Here is a 22,783-nt window from a genome sequence, read left to right as displayed (position 1 = left end):
TCTATCTATGAATCTATCTGTCTGTCTATCTATTTATCTATCTATCTATCTAACTATCCATCCATCTTTCTATATACTTATCTATCTATCTATACACACAATCTATACTCTCATGTAAATATACATGAATACAAACATACGTACATACATGTAAACACACACATGCACACATAAAGATACAGGTTGTATGTGTGATTAGTTCTATTTATTTATGTATTTATGAATGATGTGAACTTGTGTCCTTTGTAAATAATTTTGTTAAACGTAATTTGCATCAGCTTGACCTTTTACGTAAGGCAATAATAACCACATATGTGATTGAAAATCGATGCTCTGTGCCCTTTACATGGTTACAAAATAATCACTATTTGATAGACAATACTTATGAGGTGATCTCAACTGTGATGACCTGATAAATTTGTAGCCTTCGGTGTTTCCGTTATTAAAGCTTATTGATTTGGTAATTGACGTAATCGACTCTTTGGTTTACATTGATATTATTTTGAAGAATTTTAGTTATGTGGTTGAAGGGTGTCGAACAATTTATATATTTGTTTGAATAATTTCATGATGTTTGTGTTTGTGTTTGAAGGAGGTGAAGGAGATGAATTATTCCACTACGCAGTTTAAAATATTTCTGATGCACGATTGGTAGCATTAAATTGTATCCATCCCACGGGAACATGCTTATTAGGAACAACGGCTAGTCGCTGAGATTCATGCGTACGATATAAAATTATACGGAAGGCATTCATGTAAGACCAAAAGGGGTAGCGTTAATTAACATTTATTAACACATTACACATATGATATAGAAGTGATATTAGTATAAATAGGTAACATTTCTGGTTGGACCGCTCTGGGTACAAGTTCTGTCTCGTGGGACATAGTGTTTCATACAGACAGTAACCCGTTATAAATTATCTTAAGTTAGTTTCCAAATTATGTAAATTTTCACTCCAATGAATATATGCATTGGGGTGAAAATTTCACTAACTACTTTTGCACGATATCATCTATACTTCCCCAAGGAAATCTTATCTCTTCGAAATATATCCAGATTTATCTCCTTTATATATTGAAATAATTAAAGTATTTTAATTAACTTTTCAATGAACATTATGATAAAACATAGCAGCATTTATTTGGCTAATAAATATCAACTTAATAGTGTTTGTATACTTCCTCGTTTCTAAGAGTTAAATTATTAAACAGTATACCTAACTCTCACAAATACACGGGTATAAAGGCAGAAATACAGAGAAACACACAGAAACACACACACACCACACAAAAACGAACACACCACACACACACTGACACACACATTCACACACACACACGTATATCTTTAAAATCGTTGTGTATTTTACCTTTAGGTAATACAGAAGATTTGCATTATAAAGTATCGACCCAATGGGGCACCTAAACCATTAATGTTTGGGATATATTGAAAAGCTTTCAACAGCGATTATATTCACGTATTCATATAACTAACTTACTACAAAAGCAACATGGAATATGAACGAGCACAGCACATGGAAGGCAATGGTTTGCTAATGATGTTTCCTTTTCAGGAGTTTCTGAAAATGTTAAATGACAGGCATTTATTAGTGATGTAAAGTAGAGATGCTTTTAGGGTAATTGGTGAAGTTAAATATTTCTTAAGTCTCCTATATTGTTCTCGTTCCCAAACTGCTTGCTAGTTTGAAGTAGTCATTAGTTAAGCATAAATAATTTAACTATGGGAGAATAGTAACAATATAAACATGTTTTGGTATTTAATAACTTTGTTCATTTAATATTCAGACCGTTGGGTCTGATCGAGTCGATAGCACAGTTAAGAGGTTACTATAATGGAGATGCTATGATTAGTGATCGTGCAGCCTGTAGGCTTTAGTATATGTAGCATTAAGGAAAGGATCAAGTAGTCAAACACCAATGGCAGATTATAACTATCATTCAGGGAAGTGAGTCACTTTCTATCTGATTGCTCCGTTCTGCTGCAATAGACCGTGTAAATCAACGAACTATAAAGCAAAAGTGGTTCTGCCTTTCCCAGCAGTGAATTAGTGATGCATAAAACATAAATCTTCTTAAATCGACAGCTATATCATCTAAACCAGAATGTTATATCGTAATATCTTTTATGTTTAGAAAGTTGGCTTCAATTTATAGTTATGTATAGAAATTATACCCACTGAAATCTGTATATCATAATCCGTATTTATCCGCCCACTTCGCTATTCCATCTAAAAATTCAAACAATTATCTTCTCGTATATCAGTATTTCATATCTACTGTTAAAGATCTTATCTTCTCTATATAGCTTCCAAGGTCGGTGAATAATTTTTTCAAAACTTGGTGATTATTCACATGTTACTCTCATATTTATAAATTACTTCAGAAACTTTACTAAACGCATTGTAGTTTACTAAGAGTTAGTAACCACCTTTATTAACTACATATTGAATAGGCAACTAGAATTATTCACTTAGGAAGAACCGTTCGGGAGTAGCAGAGTTGTACCAGTAAAATTTCTTATACGATAGTGAGCTGAAAAGTTCATAGGCTGACTGTGAAGGAATGATGCTAGGGCTGTGAAATCTGGCATGCAATAATTTCAGCCCTTGATATCTCACTGTTCACAGAAGACTTCCAAAATAACTAAAGTGACGTCTCTCAAAAATCAATAAAATTTGTCATAGTCGGGTGTTCGAGTATCTACAGAAAAGGGGTTTCATCTTCAAGAACATTCATGCTCACATAGTTGCTACATCAGATGATACTCCAGCTTTGTCAGCAGGGCAGGAGTAGTCAGATGAATTTAGGAGTTGAAGGGAGAGTCTTAGGGATTGCCGAGGGTCTGTTCGTCCTGCGACTGCCATCACCGAGGAAAACATTGACCGTACTCACGTCATGGTGATGGATGAGAGGCGATTTTCTACGAATCAGATAACTTATGCGATTAGCATATCCCGTGAGAAAGTTGAAAATATTCTTCACAGTGTACTTGGAATCACGAAGGTCTTTGCCCGCTAGGTTCGATTTCATCTGGCATATGATAAGACGTGCACCAGACTGATCACATCACAGCAATACCTAACATAGTTCAAGGCAGATCCAGCTGGTTTATTTGAATGTTTCCTGAGCCAGGCTGAGTGTTGGGTGTCAACTCTTTTAGTGAGAGGCAAATAGACAATTCATGCAATGGAACCATCTATTGTCACCTGCTCCCAAGAATACCAACGTCATTTCACCTTCAGGGAAGGTGATGGCCTTAGTTTTGGGGATGCAAAAAGCATTGTGTTTATTGACTATCTTTGAAACGGTCACACAATCGTTAGCGGGATTTCGTCTGTCTTTCCATTCTGAGTTCAAATTCCACCGAGGTCGACTTTGCCTTTCATCATTTCGGAGTCGGTAAATTAAGTGCCAGTTCGTACTTGAGCCGATCTAATCCATTGACTCCCTCTCCAAAAATTTCGGGCCGGCCTTGTGCCTTCAGTAGAAAAGATTATATACTTAAAGCTGAGATGTAGCCAAACAATCCAGCGATGGAGTAGTCACACTTCATGAGCTTTAATTCTAAGCGAAACTAGACTAGTATGTGATCTCACTCGCTGTAGGGCGGTCTTCGCCCCTGTCAGTCAATAGAGACGTGCTTCCTGCGGCTATAGGAGCTTTTAACTCTTATTTCTAGCAATATGGGTGCTACCCTGTAATGTCAGTCACAATCAGTGATAATTGAATTTGTCCACTTTGGTTTCATATTGCGTATAGCGACCTTCGTTATCATATATATATATATATTTATGCTTTACAATATTAAGGTCTGGGTGTGTGAACGTGTGAATTTTAAGAGGTTTTCAGCTTTGGGATCTTATATAATAAACCTGATGGTCTATATATGTGATAGATAGATAGATAGATAGATAGATAGATAGATAGATAGATAGATAGATAGATAGATAGATAGATAGATAGATAGATAGATAGATAGATAGATAGATAGATAGGCAGGCGGATAGATAGAGAGAGGGAGAGAGATTGACAGGACTGTCAGAGAAAGTGAGAAAGATTTCTGTGTATATTGATGTATGCCTTTGAGTTTGTGCCAAACTCTTGTTTACCTTCGATATATTTCTATTTGAAATAAGATGAAAGAGATCCACTGTATAACATGTGAATAGAAATGTATATCACTTATCTATTGATTTCGTTATATTGCTGCTGTGATATAATTCACGCTAACCCATCTGTTGCAAAATGATCATTTCACTCTATTGAATAAATGTAAAGAAAATCCAAAAACTATTTGGCAAAAAAGCCTGGAAATGAATCTTTATCTGTGCTTTTAATCTTTGTGATTTATATGTGTAAATTATATTTGTACTATATTTTCATTCAAATAACAATACACAAACGATATCATACACGGCCATCATCATAACAAAAGCAGCGAGTAAGTTAGTTATTGCTTTATACTACATATAGATAGCATCAATGCAAAATACATTGATATATGTCTAACAAAAAAATTAGCTAGTTAGGATAAACATTTAACTGCAATATCAGAAGGAGTTATTTCATGTTAAGTCGCTCTGAAAGTGGAGCATACTCAGATAACAACGACATAGACTTCCACTTAAAATCGCGGTAAAATCAGAGTGAACTAGAAATGCTTGGTATTGAACAAATCATTGTTTTCTGCACTAGTATAAATAGAGTGTAATAATATCTTCTAGAATACCTGATAGTGATTTAAATATCAATTATATGATAACTTGTCACAGAAGTACATCATTGGATGTGAACAATGATACAAATATCACCCGAGGAAAAATATTTCCTATACAGGCCTGCATAACTACAAAATTAAAATAATTTTTCAACACAATTCCGAAATTTATTTGCGTATATTAAGTATACATCTGCTTTGCTTCTAGTTACGACTGGTAGTGGATTACATCGGCCCCAATGTACAACTGGTACTTATTTTATCGACTCCGAGAGAATGAATGACAAAGTCGACCACGGCAGAATTTGAACTCAAAACGTAGAGACACACGAAATACTACCAAGCATTTTGCCTGATGTGGTAACCATTCTGCCACGCTCTACACCTAAGTCTCACATTGCGGCACAAGCCTAGCAACAGTGGCGGGAGGTTGAAATCAATTGCATCGACCCCAGAGATCGACTGGTACATATTTTATCGACTCCAAAAGCATGAAAGATAAAGTTGATGCAGGCGGAATTTGAACTCACAACATAAAGACGAACGAAATGCTGCTACGCATTTTCCCAGTATACGAACGATTTTGCCAGCTCGCTGCCTTCTAGTTCTTATATATTGATTTCCAATTTTGGTACAAAACCAACACTTTCGGGGAAGGCATAAGTTGATTCCAAAGATCCCAATGTTCAACTTGTACTTATTTCATCGAAGCCTTTAAGATGAAAGTCAACCTCGACGGAATTTGAACTCAGAACGTAGAGACAGACGAAATTCTACTCAGCAGCTTGCCAGGCGTGCTAACGCTTCTGCCAGCACGTCGCCTTTCGTAAAAGTAGGTATTAGTAGGCATAGTAAACAAAACTGTAGTTCTTAAATATAAATATCAATGAACCACGGCCCGAACACTTACGCAGACATGCAGTATTTATGAATTTGGGAACAGAACATATTTCCATGAAGCTCTTCCTTATCAATCTGTTATTCCTGTAGAAAATCTAGTAGGATATTTGCCTCTTCAATTACGAAAAGAAAATAGTTTTAAGTACTACACAATAGCTGTTTCAGAGCTGTTACTAGACAATTCCAGCGAATATTATTCTTTCTTTTTATTTCATGTGTATTTGATAATAACTTGAAATAGCAGAATGAGACTGTTATAATAATGTTGCCACTGGGAACATACGGAATTTATCGTTTTAATGATGATTGCTCACATACTCTGATGTAGTTTCTTGAAATGTAAGATGCAGGAAATGGATGTGCACTTCTTTCACTGAAATATCTAGCTACTCAAGAATAATAGATACACATATGTTTGAGCTGATGAAATTCCTTTTAGACACAGAATGACGCTACAACTAGAATATTGTACTTCGCAGAGAAAGTACACGCAGAGTATTTAAATCCTATATCCCTTGGGAACCAAGCGTTACGCGTTTATTTAGAACATAAAAAAGCGTACATTGCAGCGCGAATGTGTGTGTGTGTGTGTGTGTGTATGTGTGTGTGTGTGTGTGTGTGCGTGTGTGTGTGTGTGTGTGTGTGTGTGTGGTGTGTGTGTGTAAAATTCAAAATGCAGCATGGAAACGATTAATGGGAAAAGAACGATGGACAAAGGAACAAGGAAATACCACACACAGGACAAGAAAATTCAAACAACAGGCGATATGTCAGCACGTTTGAGTCCGAAGACTTTAATTTCCTTGGTGCTGCTCGTCTGGTTGTGGTAGTGATATAGTGGATACCACTAAGACGAAACTATAAAGACTACAAACTACAAGCGGCACGGGAAATTATTACTGATAGAGGCAAGAACGTATATATACAAATATACATATCATCCTCATCATAATCATCATCGTCATCATCATTATTATTTCACTTACTCATAGCGATACTAATAGCTTGTTAAAACTCATTATTCATATGCTTCGAGAAAACTGTCAGTCGAGTACAGAGCAGTAATAAGAAATAGAATGAATGAAAATGGAATAAGAAATGATGTCAACTTTATTAGCTTACAAATGCTTCTGTTGTAAGATGCATCGCACTGTTAGTTGATTGCTTGCACATCACCTCGTACCGTCATGGGAGCTTCAATAAGAAAGTGCATTCTTATTTGGCAAAGCATTTTCATTTATGTATATATATGTATATATATGTATATATATATATATATATATATATATATATATATATAATATATATATATATATATATATATATAATATATATATATATATATATATATACAGAAAGTATTACCATTGCAAAACACACATATGTAGGAAAGGAACGAAGGAGTTTGCGAGGCAGAAAGCAATCCCAGTAAGATATAAATTTAGATAAAGTGCTATGTATATGTGTGTGTGTGTGTGAGTATAAAGAAAACAAAAACTGGAACAAGAACATTACAGGCGACAACAATACATCCGAAAAGTTAGACAATACAAAAAAGGACAGGAAAAACCAGGGACGGGTCAGTCGAAGCTTCCTGTCCTTAGTCAAGTTCCTAATTATTTCAGCAGTTTTGGCTACTCCAGTCTGGCGGGCCCCAAGAAAATCTAAGCTAAGAGCACTAGAATGGGAAGGGAATGTATACGAAAACAAGGACGTAGAAAAAGAGAAATGGCACAAAATTACAAATACAAATAACAGGACATTAACAATAGGTGCCTTTCGACTAAGAATGAATTAAATTAAACTGGCGATTGTGGAACCTTACAGGATGAACGTAACAGATGAAAGTCATAGGAAGGAATATAAGAGATGCTGCATGGATGATAGTCGAACCAATAAAGAAAGGTCAGGCTTCGCGGAACACCAGTTACGCGAAAGGAGAGAAGAGTGGTAGGGGGCAAGGGAATTGAAGAATTAGGGAGGGACGCAAAAGAGAGAAAAAGAAGGAAAGGGACAGAGTGAGGTAAAAGAGAATGGGAAAGTGAGAATGAAAGGAAGGCAAAGGAATGTGAAAGAGGGGGAGCATCAAAAAGAGAAGTGGTAAGAACCAAGAAAGTGTGATGGGGGATAAAAGAAAGAGTAAAATAGTCTTACAGAATTTATATTATATATATATATATATATATTTATATATATATATATATACACTTACATATAGGAAACCATATAGATATATATATGTGTGTGTGTGTGTGTGTGTGTGTGTGTGTGTTGTGTGTGTGTGTGTGTGTGTGTGTGTTGTGTCTATGCATGTATGTGTACATGTGCATGTATATATGTATGTATAAAGAGTGGTATACGAAGAACTATGTAAACTAAAAAAATGTAAATAAAGGAAAAAGCAAAAATATGCATGAGAATGGAGATTGTCCGACAGTGAGAGAATCCCAAAGAATGTAACAGAAAAGAGAAAAAGGTGTGTTTATGCAGAAGTAAACACACAAACGGCTGTTAGCCATTTGGCCAGGAACAGAATATAGCTACACTCACCAAGCAAATAACTTGACAGAAAAGGAAAAACTTGAGATTCTTTGTAGGGTTAAAGATGAGACAGAGTAGGTAAAGAATAGAAAAAGAAACGTTGAGAGGAAATAAATAGATAGACAGAGAGTGTGAGAGAGAGGGTACTAATAGTGTGAGAGAAAGAGGGAACTCTTGTTGTATATTTCTCTTTTCCTCTTGTTCTCCGCCTCCCTAAGGTATTTTCTCCCCGCTTCTATGTTCCTTTCTTCTGTCAATCTCTCCTTCCCTCTTACCTTCTTCTCTTCCTTTGCCTACCACTATTACCACGACTGTCGGTAATTCCCAGAACCTTTCTGTTGAGAATTTTTTGGAAAATTTGCTGAGTACAAACGTGCGTTTTCTAGTCTCCTACTATGAGATTCATACACACACGCTCGCGTGCATATATATATATATATATATATATATATACACACATACACACGCTTTCTGCGAGTATACGTATTCATGCACGTACATGAGCACAATATCTAACACACAAACACGCACATATACATTTATATATACATATATACTACATACTTATGTGTGAGGAGGTGTATAATATAGATATATTTATTGATACATTCCATTACTAAATAGCTGTGTATGCGTGTGTACTAGTGTAGCTATTAAAATGTGTCATTTGTCCTTAGAACTGAACACCATAAATTATTAAACCATAAATAAAGATTACTTCCACTAATAGATGAATTAATTTCATGAAAGCCTCTGAAACACGCATGTGTACACGTGTGTATATATATATATATATATATATATAATATATATATATATATATATATATATATATATATATATATGTACATATATATATATATACATATATATATACACGCAAAACTTTATACACATATATCATCTTCGAATGAGTGATTTCTTTCATAGCAAGTGTGTACGAATACGCACACACACACATACACATACATATACATACACACACACACACATATATATATATATATAGAGAGAGAGAGAGAGACAGATAGATACATACATAAATATATACATGCATACATACATACATACATATTATACTGATAGACAAACAGAAAGATAGATCAGTGGTTCCCAAAACGTGCAGTGCGCGGTGCAGTGGTGCTTCGCAAGATATAATTATGTGCACCGCGAAATAGTAAGATTATATTTCAAAATATGAAAAATACAAACCGAAATTTGCTAGCTATTTCATATATAAATGTCTAAGTAGCAAAAAACTAAATACTAAGTTCTAAACTAAGAATGAGAAGTGGTTGTGTCATTCAATTCATTTCGGCTAATTATGGTATGACAGTGTCATTCAATTTTGAATCTGGAATTGCATAAGAATAAGAACTAAATTATCATTATTCTATCCTCGAAATTTACATCTTATGATCATATTCAATGCAAGAATATGTTTCGGTTTATTCCTGTCGTAGCTTCAGCAGTTTTCATTTCAATAATACGAGTGAAAAATAAAATTTGAATTAAAATATACGATGGTGAAGTAGATCTTTTAATACGTCCTCACGTATTGCGACTGTATTTCAATTTTTTCATTCATATAATGGCTAGAATTATCATCTTTTCGAATAATTTTGAAAGACTTCTCAAAAAAGTCCTATAATATGTGACCGGCTGCCACTTTTTACTGCTCACTGGTCACTTTTCCCAGTCTCAGTTTGACTTTGGTAATAATCTGTGCTCTTTGTGCCAGGCAACTTATATTAACAGACAAAATTACCCATAAAATGGAAAAGTTTATTTAGGGGAAATATAACCATGACGATTATGAATCTCAAAGTGAACGTTCGTCAAATGCAAATAAGCGTAGTGATAATAATGCGAAAGCTTGAACCAATCGTAAATATAACAATAGCTATTTAAAGTTTGGGTTTCGTTAGGCAGGCAACGAGGATCAACTTCTTCCTCTGTATGTTGTTTGTGGTGAAAAGATGTCTAATGATGGCATGTTACCCAGCAAGTCGAAAAAACATTTTACAACTAAACATTCAGATCTTCAATGTAAAGATCTTGAACAGCAACCTAAACGAAGAAACTATTTTGAGAATAAGATGAATGTTTCTGAAAAGACTCAAGTTACCGAAATGATAGCACAACAAACAAAATCGCATACGTTAGCCGAGTCGATTAGCTTACCCGCTTGTAGAAAGATGGTTAAAACCATGTTAGGTGATGAAGCCGATCAAGAAACAAGCAAGATTCCGCTCTCAAATAATACAATCCATAGGAGAATTATGGGTTTATCTGCTGATATAGAGGAAAATGTACAAAACAAACTTAAGGACTCAGAATTTACTCTACATGTCGACGAATCAACTGATATTAGCACAATTACTTATATTTATTCGCTTTATTGATGGTAACCAAATCGTAAATCAGTTCTTCTGTTGTGAAGAAATGCTACCCATTACAAGAGTTCAATATATTTTTGACATTTTATCTACCTATCTCGAAAAATTAGAATTTATCCTGGAATGTGTTGGAATATGTACCGACGTGGCACCATCTATGATAGGCTCTATTAGAGGTTTTGCATCGCTCGTACAACAGCAAAATCCAAATGTTATATGTACTCATTGCTTCCTGCATTGGAATGTGCTATGGAAGTTTAAGAATCAATACCAATTGAGTTAAAACAAGTATTAAACCAAGTTGTTGAAATGATTAATTATATTAAAAGTAGGCTGTTGAAGTGTCGCATATTTAAACTAATTTGAGCTGATATGGATTCCCAGCACAAACGCTTACTTTTGCGATCAAAAGTCAGATGACTCTCAAAAGCTAAGGTGCATATATGAACTCCAGAAGGAATTGCATGCATTTTTTAAAGAAAAACATGAACGCTTCTTGGATTATCTACAATGTGAATTCTGGTTTCCAAGCTGGAATATTTAACATAATAGTGTCAATACAAGTATGCAAGGTAGAGATGAAAACATTCTTACTTCGACAGATAAGCTAGTTTCATTTTAAAAAAAAGTTGTAATTTGGAAAAATAGAGCTGAATGTGGTAACTTCGAAACGTTTCCCTTTAAACTTATAAGCTGCATAAACGTGAATCCTATTGCATTTGAGCATTTGACAAATCTGGAAGAAAAGTAAACTTTTATTTTCCGTTATTGAACACAGAAGAGTATGATTGGGTTCGAAATCCCTTCATAAAAATTCCATCTAATATTGAAAATGTGGGAAGTAGAGGAATTTGCATCTATACCCAGTGATCGCACACTTAAAATCAAGTATTCTTAGTTACTTATAGATATATTTTGGATTGCTATTATAAGAGAATACCCCCTCAATAGCAAAACATGCTTTATCTGCTTTGATGCAGTTATCTACATCGTATTTATGTGAGTTGGGATTTTCAACACTCAACAACATAAACCCCCCCCCCGCAAAAAAAAACAAACAATGCTCCGTTTCATCGAAGAAGAAATGAGAGTTTGTCTTTCTCAAATATGTTCCAATATTGAAAGCGTTTCCAAAAAACATCAATTGGGTGTTTCTCCTTGATAACTTTGATTCCTGTATTGAATAAAGTTTAAGTACACGCAATTTTCTGTATTTTTAATTATCTATATATTACTTTATACTTTGTGCTATGCTAGTATGCATAAAACTCATTTTTGAATAAATTTTAGAATTTATGTACAAAGTTCGTCAAAATATTTTGACTTGTTTTAAAGTGCGCCATGAGTAAAAATGTTTGTGAACCATTGAGATAGATGATAGATAGATAGATAGATAGATAGATAGATAGATAGATAGATAGATAGATAGATAGATAGATAGATAGACAGACTGACAGACAGAGAGACTGACAGACAGAGAGATAGATAGACAGATAGATAGACAGATAGATAGACAGACAGACAGACAGACAGACAGACAGACAGATAGAGAGATAGAGAGATAGATAACTTTCTTTATTAGCCACACAGAGCTGGACAAAGAGGAGACAAAATACAATGTAGAGCTTTTCTTTTCCAAAGAAAAAGGAAAGAAATACAAAAAAGGGAAGAAAAATTCCGATCAAAAGGGACTGCGTATCACAGAACAGAACAAAAATGTAAAAAATCAGATTAGGTTTATCCATGGAGAGAAAAGCCCACAAAAAACCACAGTAACCTCAGGTAGGGAGGGAAAATACACATGAGAGCAAAATGCTCTCTCTCTCTCTCTCTCTCTCTCTCTCTCTCTTTCTGTCTTGGATTTACAAGATCATGCTCAAAGTGGTTTCGTCATGCGTGCGTACCATCTCATTCATGAGACAAAACTTGCCTTTCTATTCTCACCTTTCTTTTCAAGTGGTTCTTGAAAAAGTTGATGAATGATTGGCCATATAGGAAAGTGTTTGTCTCTAAACCTTTCGATCGAGTCCACCACACACATTCTTTCACCATGGTCAACAGTATGATGAAAACTGCCTTGCCTTACCAGTTAAGGGAAGTTGGCGGAGCAATTTCACCATTGTACTATGTTAGAGTTGTAGACCACAACCAATATCAATCCTGTTTCTTGCATTAAGGTCGATTTATAGATTAGTCTTTCATAGTATGATTTCCGTATATTCTCGTACATATGTGAGTCATATATGCCATCCCTTCTCACTCACCCAAGAATTTAATCTGGAGGAAAACTACATTTGTAGTTTTCCTCAGGATCAAATCTTTTGATTGCCGTAATTTTGTAAAGCTGTACCGTGTAGGTTTTCAACCGTTTTTTCTTTAAAGAATGTAACTTTAGAACATTTACAAAGGCCGATCTCCATTTCAGTATCCCTACTAAATTGTCTTAGTAAAGTTAAACGCCGTTTCAGTTGTTGATCGCCTTTCAAAAACAAAGCTTTTGAACTTCAAAGCAAAGGAGATGATCAATCGATATCTCGTGTATCCTGTATCCAAACCCCTTGTCATTTAACAGTTTATTTATGGGAATGAGAGTCATGCAAACGAGAATTGGTAACAAAGAAGCTGCAGCTTACAGTAGATTATACAGTGAGATATTATTTATAAAGTGAGATATTATTTATAAAGTGAGATATTATTTATAAAGTGAGATATTTTTTTCTCCTTAATGATGGATATTATAACTATATATAACCAACCTACTATTCTACTATATGGATTTGTGTTGCAAATCTTAGAATAATTATTGCGACATCTCAGCCGGTATGTTTAACCTTCACCCACTCTGACGGAATTTTTTTTTCGATATAATCAAATTCCGTGTCTTTTTCCATGTTTTCATTAATCAATTTCATCTATAGGGACAATTTTATCGAATATCTCGGTTTGGTGATTTCTCCTACAAAGTTCTACTTCCATATTGGAAGGGAGTTTTGCATCATAATTTGCATTCCTATTCGAATGGGTTTTTAGCAGAACGTATATTTGCCTCTGATGGCTATCCATGCCAACCAGATGCTTATTATTAATCATGTTTCTGCTAACATTAGCTAATATATAGTTCTCTATATCAGGTCTGTTACTAGGAGGATTTTCCTTCCTCAATTTTCACCGAGGTTCACTTTACTTTTCAACATTTCTGGATCAATAAAATAACTCCCAGTTAAGGACGGCGCTCGATGTACTCCACTAAAACTCACCGCTCAAAATTTCAGTCTTTGTACCTATAGTGGTAAGAATTATTAAGGCAGAGTTGGCAGGATTTTTAGTGCGTCGGACAAAATTCATTGTGGCATTTTTCCCGTCATAGACATTCGGCGTTTAAATTCCGCCGAGAATAATTTCACCTTTCAATAAAATAAAGTACCAGTTAAGTACTACGGTCGATGTAAAGTAATTAATTAAGCCCTGCCTTAAAAACTGCTGCCCTTGTGAAAAAATTTGAAACTATTATTATTATTATTATCATTATTATTATTATTATTATTATTATTATTATTATTATTATTATTATTATTATTATTATCATTATTATTATTAATACCACTATCAGTACCCATCATCATACTAATTACCATTAATATTTATAATAGCTTTTGTATGAACTGACTTTTGAAGGTAGGATTGCGTCAGCAAATATAGATTTTATGATTATCTGGTTATTGGTGGTATATAATTATTCATAAACAAAATTAATAGCTAATAGTTTTATATTTGACATCAGCCTTTCCCGGCATATAATTGTCGCTGCTTTCGTATGATTTATCATGAAAATTTGCTTTTCTAATAAAATTAGATCTTATCGTCTAACGCATTTTCTCTTTTCATAAATTATATTTTTTGCATTCTAAGAGGATAGCAATTTTGCGATGATTAAATTATTTGATATATATATAGATACATACATGCATATATATATATATATATATTATATATATATATATAAAGAGAGAGAAAGAGAGAGAGAGAGAGGAGAGAGAGAGAGAGAGAGAAAGATATATATAAATATATATATATATATATATATATATATATATATATATATACATATATATATATATATATACTCCGTATTTAGAATTATGTATAACATTGAGATTCTTAGGCAATTACCGCCATGAAAATCTTTTATAATACTTCATTATATATTTTACAATACATTCCCATAATGACCCATGGGTATAGACATAATATCACACAAATTTGAGAGACGTTAAAATGAAATTATATAAAATCAAATATTTACCTATTGCATATTTTTGTCGATCCTGAAATATAAATATCACAGCCAATCTCTGTGATTTTCGGATCAGAAGCTTAGAGAATGTAACTGAATATTAGAAGGAAGAATGCCCATTATCCTATCGATACTGTATATCTGCTTACCACGCATACAGTAAATTATACAGCTGAAGACTTCTGCTTTAAATATTTAACCTATAGGCATGATGTCCCAGCAAAAATATGCAGTCATTTACTGATAGAAGCAAAAATCAAATTAATCCTGACGCAAGTTCGCTTATTTCTGATCATTGCTTGCTACGGTATTAATGAAGATGAATGCTTTCTTATCTATAAAACCACCACGGTAAGAAAAGAAATTAATTTGAAGTAATCAGAAAGAATATTGCAATTCCATCTTGGTGGATTAAACAATTACTGATGTACAAGGCGACACCTGAATACTGTAAAACGAGCAAGTTGTTTCTCAGTGTGGCAAAGTTTCTTTTTCTTTATTGCCCACAAGGGGCTAAACATAGAGGGGACAAACAAGTACAGAAAACGGGATTAAGTCGATTACATCGACCCCAGTGCGTAACTGGTACTTAATTTATCGATCCCGATAAATTTGGGTTATAAGGTAAACTGATGGGAGTTATTTGAGTAAATTATTACGTTCCATTCATAATCTAGTTGATATTTCAAATTTTGAATAGTATACTGTATTATTTTCCTTTAATATAAACTGTCAAATTTAGCCATAATTTCAAGCTATGTCGCCCCCAATAACACGTAGGCACATTAAATGTATAGATAGTGGCAAAGGAATATATGAAGATGGAAATTATGAAAACTAAGTCTTGTCTACCAGAAGGCAAATATCCTAAGAGATTACTTGTCTTTGCACTTCTCCCCGCTTGTCGTTAAACTCTTCGAAACAACATACTCAACAACAGGTTTGTTTCGGAAATGCATATTATACAGCATTCAGCCCTTTGCTACATGGATAAGCCTATTCTGTTTCTTTCGATAAACTTGACAAGCTATACAGATATAAGTGGCACAGACTACGTATGATGAATATTTCTTTACTTCACTTTATGTAATTTCAGTCAACAGGATTTAAAAATATTTTTTGGCTATTGGTCTGATATCATTATTCTTACTCAGGAAAGAATGCTATATCTACAACTCTTTACATGACACCTGCGATTAGAGGGAGGGGGAAAGGAAGATATCTCAAAGTTGATACCATTCTCAAAGGATTGCAGCATAGTGTATACGTTAAAACAACAAGCGGCCAAATGGTGGTATTAAACCGCAGTAAGGATTAAACCTAACACTCAGTTCTGTTTTTTGCCAATTCTTTGTGTTTTAGCCGTCTACTATAAAAATATTTGTTTTGTTGTGTTCCGATTTTTTACAGCTTAAATTTTCGATACTGATATTATTATTCATGTGTTATTGTTAACGGCGCTGTTAACAATGATGCAAATACTATTGCAGAACTGATAGTGTTCGCATTACGCTAAACATTTTTTCTCCTTATCAACCGAAGAAGCCCATTGGCTAATACTAATACGGTGATCATATTCCATCATTACAAATGCAGCTAATCTGAAATAAAATTTTGCTATGAAAGAAGACATAAATTTCAAATAACGAAATTTCTTCTAAATAGTGACTATATATGACAATAAATCCATTCTCCGCTTCTTCGATGGAATCATAACAGATTAAATAACGTATTTTTAACTTACAATAATGTAAAGAAATATTATATCATGTTAAACAATAGATGCCTACTGTATTGACTCACCAGGCGAAAATGAAATGTGGAAAATAAAGCAATGATTAAAGCTAAAGATTTGGAGGAGGGCAATAGCCAATTTTATCCATTCTGCATTTTAGTGGTAATTTATATATTAGGAACTGGAAGTATAAAAGTATAAAAGTTTGACCAGCATTGGAATTGAATTCAGATACATTCAGTAGAACAAAATATAAGGCAATATATGAAGATAATTTAAACATTTTGTATACAAAATAAATGCAAGTAGCTTCAAAGCCTTACGCAATTCCAAGAATCCCGCATCCAAGACATCACTGTATTGCCGTCGCTTTCTGCAGTCTAGCACTGCAGAAGCGGCCATTTAAATTGTATGTTTAAAACTTAATGGGCTATACAGACGCTGTGTGATTATAGGGTCTGTTGACGGATCTTTGGCGTTATCTTCCCATCTAGAGGATCACGTACTCGTCCCACTCAATCTTAATCAGAACATTTTGGTCAACATCTTTTCGAGGCAACATTAAACCGAATATAGTAGTGTTTGCCCTTAACTTAGTATATAGCTCGTGTACACTGCAATGTTTGGCATAGACTCCCGCTTACATTTTTTTCTGGCACCTCCTTTTATATATATCGCTTTTTTCGTTTACTTTTATTTTCAGTTTCTTTCTTAGTGTACACTGCACATTATCTCCTTTCTGCCGTCCACATCTACTGCATACCATTTCAAAATCCTTGATGTTGCTGACGTCCATTCAGGTTATACAAGAAGATGCGTCCGACATAGAAATTGAGTTGGCGGGAGCCATGCGCTTTACATTTAAGACCTAGAGTTATTGGTGCTGCTCTTGCTGCTTCAGCTAGTGGCTGCACCTTTTTATGTTATACTTTTCTTCTAATCAGAAGGCACTGCCCATGTGACATTTGCTTCCACTACATGCAGCAGCTGGGTACTTCTAGTAAGTGACACCATACTCCGGCTGGATTTCCTTCTGAATTTCATTCTGCTTCCATAACAATTCACAGGTCTTGGATAATCAAGTTTCACTAGAAAATGCAAATCCGTGCTACTGTCACTAGATTACAACTTCGTGCAGGTGTAGGTGGATTCATGACCATCCCTGCTGATTGTCACAGATGACGACAAGCTAAATGTCAGCATTCGTGCAAATAACACTGTCCCTGATTTTGTTATTCATGAGACATCTGTACGGGGTCATACATGACTATGTTGGGATTACAGAGCGACGGTTGTCCCGCCCACTTGTCTAATTTCTGGTATTAAACTCAGACATCGCTCATATATTACTTGCACCAAGCAATGAACAGCAACCTGACACACTACCATCAGCGATTCTTCCAAGTTCTCCTCCCAGGGTGTAAAGACTGCCTTCCGATTTAGAAATAGAGGCATGCTGCATTTCTCCTCAACCCAGTCTTTAATTAACCCCCCCTCCCCGCAGCCAAGTAGTCGCAATAATTTATTTAAGACGCATTTCGTTATTCTCTACTTTTACTAAAAGTGGATCAAGGCGATTCGTTCAATTTGGTCCACGAACACAATTGTTATTATCATTGATTTTTTTATAGTCTATTATTGACTATTCAGTTTTCCCTCCCCGACTGAAATTATCGTTTTTTTAATGTATTTTGATATATATTTTTCCGTTCTTTTTACTTTTATCTGAGTCTCACCTATAATGTTTGGGTTTTCTTTGTTTCTTTTCTTATACATTTGATTTTATAATTCATTAGAATTGTCTGAAAATATTTTGTTCGTTTATGGTTGTTGGAATTACTAATACTACCCCTGTTATAACATATACTAAGGTGATTTTGAACCAGGAATAAAAACAGAAATCCTTCATTGCAATAAACAGAAGCAAAAGATGCACCTAATGTAAAACATTCAACTCCAGGAAATATAGTAGACCTTATACAACGTGAAAGATTTCTGTTATTAAGAATGAAACGTATCGTATACGTTAATCACAACCCAGGCATTCGAAAGATATATACTGAGCTTCAATATCGTATGATTTATTTTAGTCCATCCAATCATTTTTCTGCATGTTTCGTTCTTATTGCGGCAATTTCTGCTTCCTCACAATCCATTTGCTATGAGACCAGCTAGAAATTTCCAAACCAATGGAAAGCACGTAATAGGCCTATAATTACCAGCTGTATCGTTTTCTTTATCGTGCTATAATAATACTATTTGACTTCTTTGCCTTCAATGTATGAGGTCTCTTACCTAAACACTCAAGAAATTATTGTGTATAACTGTCCTGTGAAATTTTTAAGCTTGAATACTTGAACACCATCGGATTGTTACTTTCTCTTCAGTAGGGTGCATGTTTGCGCGCGCGAGTGTGTGTGTGGTGTTTGTGAGTTTGTGTATGTGTGCGTGGTGTTTGTGAGTTTGGGTATGTGTATGTGTGTGTGTGTGTGAGTGTGTGTGTGTTTTGTCAACGATATTGAAAAAACTTGAACCTACTAATTAGCTTGCGAAGGAAAAGATAGAAAATAATCTTGTTATACGCTACACATGTTAAGTGAAAAATATCTGGTTTCTATTATTCAAGCAGTAAAGATTCATAACAGATTTGTTGGTATGAATAAGTGTGCAGTATAAAATATAAATAAATAAATAATGTACGGAGGCAAGCAAAATGAGATGGGTGAGAGAAATCAAAAGGAGAATAGCAAAAAAATACTTTAAGAAATAGATACAACTAATAATATGACAGTATAAAACAGAAATGATGAATTAAGCATTCGCTAGATATAGAAGTAACGTTACAAGGTGATCTCGTTACCTCGCGCACAACCTCGGATCATTCTGAAATACTAAAATGGCAACGAATTCTTAACCTCTTTGCCCTCGATACACAGCCACATAACCAAAAGAGCCTTATGCAGCCTTTCCAGTTCAGAAATTTCACCAACTTTTTTATAAAATGTATTGGTGGGCAGTATCTGGCCCACTATGTAATACTTGAAGTATTTCACGAGTGCTTGGACTGAGATAAAGGTCTGTTGTAAAAGAAGTCTTGAAGTTTCAATATAATTGAGCCTGACGTTCCTATAACCACTGCTATCAATTTTACATTACGCTCTCGTATTCCATACAGTCTTGCCATTTCCACTTTCAATTCGAAGTACTTGAATGGTTTTGCAACCTCTTTACTCACAACATTCGTGTCATTTGGTATGGCTACATCAAGGATATGACAGTATTTGTTTCTTTTATTCTATATGACAATATCAGGCCGACGGTGTTCGATTACACGATCCGTGTGAAAATCATAATCCCAGTTCCTTTTATATCCTCCTGCATAACTTTACTTGGCACATGCTCATACCAATCCACATACCAGTTGCTTCATATTCGTATTTACGGCATTATTGTTATTATCATTATTATTATCATCATCATCATCGTCATCATCATCTTAGCATAGCAGGCGAAATGATTTGCGGTATTTCGCGCGTCGCTACATTCTGAGTTCAAATTACGCCGAGGTCGACTTTGCCTTCCATCTTTTCGGGGTCGATGTGAACGCCTATCCCTCTCCCTAGAAAATCCACGTCTTATGCCTATAGCAAAAATTATTATTATGATCATTATTATTATTATTATTATTATTATTATTGAGTGGGAGAGCAGTTCATGCCATCAAAGTGACACTGGGGTAAAATATACGAAGCCCAATATACCCATCATGACTACCCGTCTGATAAAGGTACACCAGGCACATGCATCACAACCATATGTGCGCGACATGGTGATCTCATATCAAGATAAACAGCACATGACCTTGCAGGTGGGGCCCAGTTAGAATTTTCTTCAGGTTGAGTAGCCCATCCCGCTCAAACGGTCCCTGAATAAGGGTTGTTTAAGGATGTTGAAAGAACCACCCATGTTTCCAGAGGTGAACTATTCAAACCCCAAAGAATCCCTCTCAACACATGGCTATGATGCTCCCCCACTACTTCTGCTCGTGGTCAGAGATGCACATATCGTCAGCCACTAAGAGACATGCTCAACTGGTTAAGGTCAAACAACTGACAAGCAAATCTGTGGTATTGAGCAGAATATTTGCTGTAGCCCATCTTTTATACCAAGACAAAACAATGTACATGATAACACTTCCAATCAGTTAAGATCAGAAGCCATGAGAGCCACTGCCTGGTACTGCATTATTATTATTATTATTATTATTATTATTATTATTATTGTTGTTGTTGTTGTTGTTGTTGCTATTAATGTTGTTTTTGTTGTTGTCGTCGTCGTTGTCATCATCATATTTACTGTTCTTTTTGGTGCTAGTGATGGTGGTGATTATGGTGATATTGTTAATGGTCGTGATATTGGTGGTCGTGGTGGTGGTTGTGGTAATGAAGGTGATGGCAGTTGTGTTTCGCTGCTACTGTTATAATTAATACCATTATTATCATTATTATTATCATTATTATTATTATTATCATTATTATTATTATTATTATTATCATTATTATCATTATTATTATTATTATTATTATTATTATTATTATTATTATTATTATTATTATTATCATTGTTATTATTATTACTATTATCATTATCATTATTGCTACTGTTATTATTCTTCGAAACCTCATGGTGTTAGTGATGGCGATGAGGATGATGGTGTCGATGATGATGTTCACATTCTAGCAGCTGCTGATATCGACGATAACGACAATAACGATGATAATGTTTATGTGACAGGTTGTTGACGCAACAGATTGTGAATAAGGTATTGATATATTTGATAATGGTGATATATGGATAGCAATATGGATATCGATCGTTTATATGATACCGATTATGATGCTACTACTACTGATGCTGATCATCTTTATCATGATCATATCCATGATTCATTCTGATAAGAATACAACGTAAAATTTTACATAACTTAAGTGGCAGTGCATTGCATCTTTATTAAACATACATTGGGTGTGTGATATATATTGCTTGCAAGATGGTTAAATATTTGATATTTACTCACAGGATATTAAATGTTAGAAATAAAATTTGAAAATGAAAATAACAATAAACACGAAATTCTAATAATAAGTAGCTTCAAACAAAGATCTCATATTATGAAGGCAGGTTGCAATATAAATGTATTTAAAAGCTATATTATTGTGTTACTTTTTATCGCGTTTCATTAATCTGTAAGAAAAAAATTAGGATAAACAAAAGAAGAAACTTTAATGCGAAAGTTAATATTTTATGTTGAATAATAACTACGGAAAACAGGAAGAGAAAAGTGTGATATGGTATATGTATACATGTCAGAAACTGCTGATAGAGTCGTTTACCCAGGTAGAATATTTAGAGCGTGGAAAAAAAAAACATTTGCAGGATTTGTTCTGGTTCATTTCGTTCTACGTTCCAATCCAGTCGATTTTATTTCACCGGGTTCGCTAGATAATGTTCATGCCAAGTATTTGGGGTACATGATATCGAATAACTCAGTCCCTTGCATTTAAATTACGTCTAGATTCCTTTCACTTTCCTCAATATGATTTTCTTTGAAATATCAAATTTATTTACATTTAGATGCAGTAGGATGATAGACAACAAAATTAAGTACTTTCCAAGCAGGAGTCAATTTCTCAAAGACTAGAAATAACAGCATTTGCTCTTTACTTATCAACTACTAAATATAAGTAACCCTTATGAGTTGGAAATTTACGAAAGATCTCTGGACATGATTCAAGATGAGATATACTGACACATGTTTTTCAGGTCTAGTAACGCCAAAACTTTTGTAACTGTCAACTGGTGACAACGGGTGAGATGTTGCCAACAAAATGAAAGGCAGTCATTGTGTGCATATCAGCATAATAGATTTACATCCACAAACGTTCTCGTAATATCCGGATACGATGGAGTGAGAATCGTAAAAGATTTGATAGAGATATGAAATAATAATAACACCAACAGCAATAAGCAGCAATAATCCTTCCTAATTTTGGAGAGTCGAAGCGTAATCACCCGCTATTCATGGATGGTTTGAAGTTGTTCACAAAAAAGTGAAACATAACTGGACAATCTAGACCAGTCTGTAAAGATTTTGTCAAAAGATACCAAGATAG

This window comes from Octopus sinensis, linkage group LG2 (genome assembly GCF_006345805.1).
Source record: "Octopus sinensis linkage group LG2, ASM634580v1, whole genome shotgun sequence".
In the NCBI taxonomy this organism is placed as follows: Eukaryota; Metazoa; Mollusca; class Cephalopoda; order Octopoda; family Octopodidae; genus Octopus; species Octopus sinensis.
This window is presented reverse-complemented; position numbering follows the sequence as displayed.